We start from the raw sequence: 9,795 nt of genomic DNA, 5'->3' as shown, positions 1-9,795 counted from the left end.
CTCCTCCCGGAACTGAGAGAACTCCATAACTAATAGGGCATCTAGACAGACCCACCTCCTCCCGGAACTGAGAGAACTCCATAACTAATAGGGCATCTAGACAGACCCACCTCCTCCCGGAACTGAGAGAACTCCATAACTAATAGGGCATCTAGACAGACCCACCTCCTCCCGGAACTGAGAGAACTCCATAACTAATAGGGCATCTAGACAGACCCACCTCCTCCCGGAACTGAGAGAACTCCATAACTAATAGGGCATCTAGACAGACCCACCTCCTCCCGGAACTGAGAGAACTCCATAACTAATAGGGCATCTAGACAGACCCACCTCCTCCCGGAACTGAGAGAACTCCATCACAAAATAATAGAATTGAATCCCCCACACTTTGTTGATACCTCTCTGGCCTTAAGTGGCATGAATGGGTTGTGTCCTAAATAAAACCCTGTAGGGCGGGCTTCCGGTCAAATGTAACGCACTACATAGGGAATAGGTTGCCATTTGGGACGCTACGAGGTATCTCACAATTAGGTATTCAACTCACCTTAAGTGTGTAAAACTGTGATATTTGTCTTCTCGACGTTGAGAACAGATGTGAGATCAGATCAGTCGCTCCAAAGTGACCAGTTTCCTCAAAGGAAATACCGCGTGGTGTCTTCTCCTTAAACTTTAAAGTTCAAACAGCATTGAGACATGAGAAGCAGAGATGATTTAAGCACTGCAGGCCTGAAATACTATAGAATAAAACCTGTTATTATATAGGAACTTGCCATGCACCACACGGTCTGTCCTGTCTGAATACATGCACCAGACTGCCTGTCCTGTCTGAATATATGCACCAGACTGCCTGTCCTGTCTGAATACATGCACCACACGGTCTGTCCTGTCTGAATACATGCACCAGACTGCCTGTCCTGTCTGAATACATGCACCACACGGTCTGTCCTGTCTGAATATATGCACCACACGGTCTGTCCTGTCTGAATACATGCACCAGACTGCCTGTCCTGTCTGAATACATGCACCACATGGTCTGTCCTGTCTGAATACATGCACCAGACTGCCTGTCCTGTCTGAATATATGCACCAGACTGCCTGTCCTGTCTGAATACATGCACCAGACTGCCTGTCCTGTCTGAATACATGCACCACACGGTCTGTCCTGTCTGAATACATGCACCACACGGTCTGTCCTGTCTGAATACATGCACCCGACTGCCTGTCCTGTCTGAATATATGCACCAGACTGCCTGTCCTGTCTGAATATATGCACCAGACTGCCTGTCGTCTGAATACATGCACCAGACTGCCTGTCCTGTCTGAATATATGCACCAGACTGCCTGTCCTGTCTGAATATATGCACCAGACTGCCTGTCGTCTGAATACATGCACCAGACTGCCTGTCCTGTCTGAATATATGCACCAGACTGCCTGAATATATGCACCACACGGTCTGTCCTGTCTGAATATATGCACCAGACTGCCTGTCCTGTCTGAATACATGCACCAGACTGCCTGTCCTGTCTGAATATATGCACCAGACTGCCTGAATATATGCACCACACGGTCTGTCCTGTCTGAATACATGCACCAGACTGCCTGTCCTGTCTGAATATATGCACCAGACTGCCTGTCCTGTCTGAATATATGCACCTTTTATTCTCCTCTTAACACTCAACTCCCAGCAGAACATTACCTTTAACTCTCCTCTTAGCAGTCTACTCCCAGCAGGACAGCACCTTTAACTCTCCTCTTAGTCTACTCCCAGCAGGACAGTACCTTTAAATCTCCTCTTAACAGTCTACTCCCAGCAGGACATTACCTTTAATTTTCCCTAAACCCAGTTGTAGACATGTCCGGACATGTAGCACAGAGTCAGAAACACAGGGGGCAGGCAGGGTGACTCACGTATAAATCACAGGAGGCTGCTGAGTGAAAGAAGGCTCATAATAATGGCTGGAACAGAACTTATGGACTGTTTGATGCATTTGATACCATTCCACTAATTCCACTCCAGCCATTACCATGAGCCTACCCTCCCCAATTAAGGTGCCACCAACCTCCTGTGATGTAAATACATGTAGTAGAGCTAACTGGAGTGTGGTTGGTGGTTGGCCCCATTGGTAGCCCTAGTTAGTAGTAGTTAAACACAATAATGACCCCTTAGTTAATTCAGGAAATGTTCACCAAACCTGCTCAGAGTGAACTACTCCATGTGACACCACAGAGGAAGAGGAAGTCAGCTCCTATGTCATGTGACCAGGGTTTTAGAGTTTCTACACATAAGCCCCAAGGACAAGACAACCTTGATTGTATAGATTTATTGACATTAAATGAATGTATGTATAAATGTATCCAAAGCAACTGCATTGTGGGTCGGGAACCACAGGAGAAACAGCATATCAATATCCACCTTTATGGCTATGGACTAATAAGAAAGCATTGATAAACAGTATTATTATTCAAGGTTATATATCAACACCTCATGTACATTATGCAGCTTATGTGTCTTTAACAGACCTGGGTTCAAATAATATTTGAAATAATTTCAAATACTTTATCTTGATTGATTGAGCTTGCATGGCTAAATGCAGTGTTTCCCAACCCTGGTCCTCCAGTACGCCCAACCCTGGTCCTCCAGTACGCCCAACAGCCCAACCCTGGTCCTCCAGTACGCCCAACAGCCCAACCCTGGTCCTCCAGTACCCCCAACAGCCCAACCCTGGTCCTCCAGTACCCCCAACATCCCAACCCTGGTCCTCCAGTACCCCCAACATCCCAACCCTGGTCCTCCAGTACCCCCAACAGCCCAACCCTGGTCCTCCAGTACCCCCAACATCCCAACCCTGGTCCTCCAGTACCCCCAACATCCCAACCCTGGTCCTCCAGTACCCCCAACAGCCCAACCCTGGTCCTCCAGTACCCCCAACATCCCAACCCTGGTCCTCCAGTACCCCCAACAGCCCAACCCTGGTCCTCCAGTACCCCCAACATAACACATTTTAAACTTCAGCCCTGGACAAACAACTCAGTCAACTCATTGAAGGCTTTATGATTAGTTAACAAGTTGAATCAAGTGTGCTTGTCCAGGTTTACAGTAAACATTTGTACTGTTGGGGGTACTTGAGGTCCAGGGTCAGGAAACACTGGCTTTGTGAACCAATAGAATTGCCCCAAAATAGCAAACTCCGCCCATCTGGCACTCCAGGCAGGACAGATCAAACGCTCACAGGTTCAGATAGTATTTGAACCCAGGTTCTTCTCATGACACAGTCAGAGCAGATGATAACAGATCTTCAATGATACACATTACAGTATGGCTTTTCAATCGTTACAGTAACAGAAAGTTACCCGACAGTATGGCTGAGCTAAGCTAACAATTATGTCAATTAAATCTATAAAACAAATACTGTACTTTTCCCTTTCATTCTTCATTCCCTGAGAGCACGGGGGAAGAAAAGCCATCACTTCCCCTTACCGCCGTAGATGGGGCATGAGGTGGAGCGGTCGGTCTTCTTGAACACGTTGTATTTACATGCCTTTTGGTCAAACTCCATCATGCAATCATCAGGAAATCTTGTGGGCTCAGAATACCTGCAATCAAACAATCAACATCAGCAAATGCTTTGGTAAAACAATGTATGAGCTATCACTCACCCACTCATTCTCAAATCAAATATTATTTGTCATGTGCGCTGGAATTCAACAGATGTAGACCGTACCGTGAAATGCTTCCTTACAAGCCCTTACAATGCAGTTAAGAAAATATTTACTAAATAAACTAAAATTTTAAAAAGTAACACAATAAAATAACGAGGATATGTAGAGTGGGTACTGAATTAATGTGCGGGGTACAGGTTAGTCGAGGTAATTGAGGTCATTTGTACATGTAGGTAGAGGTAAAGTGACTATGTATAGATGAATCAAATGGAGGCCCGAACGGTGTTTAATTGTTCAGGAGACTTATGGTTTGGGGTAGCAGCTGTTAAGGAGCCTTTTGGACCTAGACTTGGCATTCTGGTACCACTTGCCGTGTGATAGCAGAGAGAATAGACAATGACTTGGGTGGCTGGAGTCTTTGAAAACAACCTGACACCGCCTGGTATAGAGGTCTTGGATGGCAGGGAGCTTGACCCTAGTGATGTACTGGGCCATACGCACTACCTTCTGTAGCGCATTTGAATCAAGACGCCGAGCAGTTGCCATACCAAGCGGTGATGCAGCCAGTCAAGATGCTCTCGATGGTGCAGCTGTATAACTATTTGAGGATCTGAGGACCCATGCCAAATCTTTTCCATCTCCTGGGGGGGAATAGTCTTCACGACTGTCTTGGTGTGTTTGGACCATGATAGTTTGTTGGTGATGTGGACACTGGAAGCTCTCGACCCACTCCACCACAGCCCCGTCGATGTGAATGGGGGCGTGTTCGGCCCTCCTTTTCCTGTAGTCCACGATCAGCCCCGTCGATGTGAATAGGGGCGTGTTCGGCCCTCCTTTTCCTGTAGTCCACAAACAGCTCTTTTGTCTTGCTCATGTTGAGGGAGAGGAGTGGGTCTAGGGTCTCCGGGATGATAGTGTTGATGTGAGTCATAACCAGCCTTTCAAAGCACTTCATGGCTACAGATGTGAGCGCTACAGGGCGATAGTCATTTAGGCAGGTTACTTTGGCGGTCTTGGGCACAGGGACTATGGTGGTCTGCTTGAAACATGTAGGTATTACAGACTGGGTCAGTTAGAGGTTGAAAATGTCAGTGAAGACTTAAACCGCTGCTTGTAGAGATGGAAATAATGAGCACTGTGATAGTTATATGGACCAGTGTGGTGGTACAGACTGGGAAGGCTGAGGGTTATATGGACCAGTGTGGTGGTACAGACTGGGAAGGCTGAGGGTTATATGGACCAGTGTGGTGGTACAGACTGGGAAGGCTGAGGGTTATATGGACCAGTGTGGTGGTACAGACTGGGAAGGCTGAGGGTTATATGGACCAGTGTGGTGGTACAGACTGGGAAGGCTGAGGGTTATATGGACCAGTGTGGTGGTACAGACTGGGAAGGCTGAGAGTTATATGGACCAGTGTGGTGGTACAGACTGGGAAGGCTGAGGGTTATATGGACCAGTGTGGTGGTACAGACTGGGAAGGCTGAGGGTTATATGAACCAGTGTGGTGGTACAGACTGGGAAGGCTGAGGGTTATATGGACCAGTGTGGTGGTACAGACTGGGAAGGCTGAGGGTTATATGGACCAGTGTGGTGGTACAGACTGGGAAGGCTGAGGGTTTTATTGACCAGACATTTAGTGGGTGCTAGAATAAAAGCGGTGTATGGTACTCACGCCTGACAGCATTGCATGTCCCCGTTGGCTTGACAATAGCAGTTCATGCAATCACTGGTCCTCCAGCGGGACCCGATATCATGCAACGTCCCATCCTTGTCGTAAAGACACTGCCTCATGCCTAAACAAGGAAACAATATAACATATCACTATGTTTGTTGTCTTTTCAATGAGATTCAAGACTCAAGTGTATTAGAAACATAATTGCATAACAATATGAAATGAGATGCTCTTTACAGGTCATAAAATACAAATATAAAACACTAAAATCACATAATGATTTGGTACAAGTGGTTATTTTATTAAATTGATAAATGTACAGGGGTGTGTGTGTGTGTGTGCGGTACAACACCAACTACTTTTGCCCAGAGCCCTATGGTTGTGTGTGTGTGTGTGTTAACAGCTGGTTATCTTTGTCCTTTACCTGGTTTAGCTTGTTCAAACCAGCAGCCAGCATGGAACAGTGGCAGCAGTGCACACAGCATTACAGCTACAGCCAAGGACCTCTTCACGGGGAGAAAGAAGAAAATAGCATATGTTATCAGAATCACCTTTATTCTCCAAGTAGGCTACATTTACAGTACTTTCTGACCACAATGAAGAGAATATACACACAGGATACATAGACGCAGACCGAGGGCAATAAAACATAGGCCTTTCATCAAACCGTCTAAACATTAAAGATGAAGAACTAGCAAAGTGAACTGACACATTTTAACATGTGGAGGTGATAGGTCATTAACCCTCCTCTAGATCTCTGGGTAATAAGATAACTTAAAGTAATTTCTAATTCCTCATACATAACATGCAATGATAGAAGGAACTTACCATGATTGACAGGAATTTAGACTGGATTCACAGGTAGAATCTGTAGGTTCTGTTGAGCTGTAGAGCGAGGTGTCATTCAATAATCCTTCCCCATAACATCAGACAATAAGCACAACAAGAGAAGGAAACCCAATCAGTCTCTTACCTTCAGTAACAAGACGCTGGCGCTAGCAAAGTATGCCGAAAAGGTCTTCTCACATTAACCCAATTTTGTCATTGGAAGTAATATTTCTGAAAAAAGTAGGATTAGTTTGCACGAGATGCTAAGCTAAAAAAAAAAGGGAAACAATATTTTCTCTTCCTGTGTCCCGTTTAAATTCCTCCGCCTTGCGCGACGGAAGTCCCGCCCTTTGTACTTCCGTTTGATTTCAGCATTCTGCATCAATGGTGGTGAGAATCGCAAGTACATCTCTTAAAAGAAGTAGGGAAATCCAAACTTGGATCACGTTAAGATATCCAGCCAATCGCAATTGACTGAATATCGACGTCTCATACAATTTAACTAACAAGTGAAATTGCCTGATTTAAGTGGATCTTTTAAATAATATCCAAATTGATTGGGCTTCTACAATGAGACAATATGAATTTTTTTCCACATTAACTTAGATGAAGCAAAGCTCTCAGGTTAATTTAAAGTGTAATTCCCAGATGGCCTATACAGGTTTGATTATTCATTAGATTTGATCAATCAGTAAAATCTGCTTTTGCAAAGCACAATCAATCAGTCCCGCCTCCAGTGGGAATCCCATATGGATGTGGCCTGAGGGGAAAGTGTACCATAGTAGTGAAAGTACCTAACATTACTTTTTTGATAATCCAGCAATCTCAATTGCTTGGGTATCATCGTCTCATTCAATTTATTTATTTAAATTGTTGAACATACTTTTCTAGGTTCTTCCAATTAAATTATACATCTTAAACTTTACAATAGTAACCTAGATGAACCAACTTCCCAGGTTAATTTAAAGTTTAATTCCCAGGTATGATTAATCAAATTGTCCAGTACTGATGGTTCATTAAAGATTAAAATCATGTGGGGCCTCTCGGGTGGCGCAGTGGTCTAGGACGCTGCATCGTAGTGCTAGCTGGGCCACCAGAGACTCTGGGTTCGACTCTGGGTTCGTCGTTCGGGTTAGGGAGGGTTTGGCCGGTAGGTAGGGATATCCTTGTCTCCTGTGTGCGCGCTAACCAAGGTGGCCAGGTGCACGGTGTTTCCTCTGACATTGGTGCAGCTGGCTTCTGGGTTGGAGGTGCGCTGTGTTAAGAAGCAGTGTGGCTTTTGACCTTTGTCTCTTCTGAGCCCGTACGGGAGTTGTAGCGATGAGACAAGATAGTAATTACTAACAAGGGGTTAAATAATAATACTTTTTTTAATCGTCTTTGCAGCTCCCAACATATTCCAAAACCAAACGTTGGAAAATTAGGAAAAACATTTTTCCTTTCAAATGTTCTAATAATGTGCAAGCTATTCCCCCTCCCTCTGCACCATCCCCCTACATCTGTCTCCCACACCCAGGCTGCTGTGGTCAGAGAGGTTGTAAATTCCTGGAGGAGAATCCTGCCTCAGGGCCAGACAGTATAGATAGAGTGAGTTTTCATAGAGTGAACAAAGGAATTTTGCCTCCAGGGGCACAGACAGGACAGGACATGAGATAGCCTTTTCTATGTTCCGAATAAAACCCCCACCTGGGTTTTCTATCACCAGACCAGCTTACCTCGATAACAAGAGGGCCAAGGTTTGAGACCAGACCAGTACCTCTATCACAGAGGGAAATAAGGTTTAAGTAGATTGCTGAATCTTTTAACCATCCCACGTGGTTAAACTCTTAGACTATCGATACGGACAGAATAAGAACAAGTCTTTGATATTAATTACTAGTCTGCAGCTAGGAATTCGGTATCATTGAGCCAACAACCGCAGAAACATCGTCACTCTGAACTATCCATTCTAACCACGAGAGAGACAGAGAGAGAGGGTGCTGGACAAGATGACAAGATGCTGGAGCTGGTCTGTGTGATCAGGAGTCCAGACAAGATGCTGGAGCTGGTCTGTGTGATCAGGAGTCAAGACAAGATGCTGGAGCTGGTCTGTGTGATCAGGAGTCAAGACAAGATGCTGGAGCTGGTCTGTGTGATCAGGAGTCAAGACATGATGCTGGAGCTGGTCTGTGTGATCAGGAGTCAAGACAAGATGCTGGAGCTGGTCTGTGTGATCAGGAGTCAAGACAAGATGCTGGAGCTGGTCTGTGTGATCAGGAGTCAAGACAAGATCCTGGAACTGGTCTGTGTGATCAGGAGTCAAGACAAGATGCTGGAACTGGTCTGTGTGATCAGGAGTCCAGACAAGATGCTGGAGCTGGTCTGTGTGATCAGGAGTCCAGACAAGATGCTGGAGCTGGTCTGTGTGATCAGGAGTCCAGACAAGATGCTGGAGCTGGTCTGTGTGATCAGGAGTCAAGTCCATGTCTTCTAACCATTTTATACTAGATGTAACACAAGTCCTTGTAGTTGCTCAACCAAGGGGCGTGACTTTGCGATCTTGTAATTCTGGTGAAATCGGTGATCACTATTGTTAAGTCCAGTAAGAAGTGGAGTTACATAGACAATAGTAAAGTGTGATGTGTTGTAACATGTTGTTATCAAAAGGAAACACACTTGTGATAAACAATTTTGCAATGCTGTTCCTTCCCTGGTATAACGATGATAATAATGTTGTGTTTTTATTATTTAACCATTGTTCAAATGGCAGCAATTCAATGACATTTGAACAATGATTTGTGGAAAAAATACAAAACAAGGAAAAACCATTCTCCTCATACCAGGGACGGGACAGCGTCTCAAAACGGTTCTCCTCATACCAGGGACGGGACAGCGTCTCAAAACGGTTCTCCTCATACCAGGGACGGGACAGCGTCTCAAAACGGTTCTCCTCATACCAGGGACGGGACAGCGTCTCAAAACGGTTCTCCTCATACCAGGGACGGGACAGCGTCTCAAAACGGTTCTCCTCATACCAGGGACGGGACAGCGTCTCAAAACGGTTCTCCTCATACCAGGGACGGGACAGTGTCTCAAAACGGTTCTCCTCATACCAGGGACGGGACAGCGTCTCAAAACGGTTCTCCTCATACCAGGGACGGGACAGCGTCGCAAAACGGTTCTCCTCATACCAGGGACGGGACAGCGTCGCAAAACGGTTCTCCTCATACCAGGGACGGGGCAGCGTCGCAAAACGGTTCTCCTCATACCAGGGACGGGACAGCGTCGCAAAACGGTTCTCCTCATACCAGGGATGGGACAGCGTCTCAAAACGGTTCAAGGTATTGTTTTGCATGTGCACTGTAACTGAATTTTAACCGACACTTTACCCCATAGGACCACCTAAAGGACCACCTAAAGGACCACCGTACTGGCAGTTTCCAGTTTTAATGTCACGTGCACAAATACAGTGACACTTTAGGACCACCTAAAGGACCACCGTACCGGCAGTTTCCAGTTTTAATGTCACGTGCACAAATACAGTGAAATGCCTTTTTTTAACAAACTCTAAACCCAACAATGCAGTCATCAATAACGATGTAATATTAAAAATAATAAGGTAGAATAAAAACACACGAGATATAAAAAGAAATA

The 9,795-nt window shown here is 45.4% G+C and overlaps 1 non-coding gene across 1 annotated transcript; it reads right to left on the bottom strand.

Annotated features, from left to right (window-relative positions):
* Positions 1-2,306: 2,306 nt before the first annotated feature.
* Positions 2,307-6,514, bottom strand: LOC109882595 (uncharacterized). Its single transcript, XR_004209033.1, has 5 exons — positions 6,308-6,514; positions 6,163-6,219; positions 5,759-5,840; positions 5,335-5,455; positions 2,307-3,595 (listed from the first exon to the last, which is right to left on the bottom strand). It is a non-coding gene; the product is annotated as an uncharacterized LOC109882595 (transcript).
* Positions 6,515-9,795: the final 3,281 nt, after the last annotated feature.

This window comes from Oncorhynchus kisutch, unplaced genomic scaffold (genome assembly GCF_002021735.2).
Source record: "Oncorhynchus kisutch isolate 150728-3 unplaced genomic scaffold, Okis_V2 scaffold3711, whole genome shotgun sequence".
NCBI lineage: Eukaryota > Metazoa > Chordata > Actinopteri > Salmoniformes > Salmonidae > Oncorhynchus > Oncorhynchus kisutch.
This window is presented reverse-complemented; position numbering and strand designations above follow the sequence as displayed.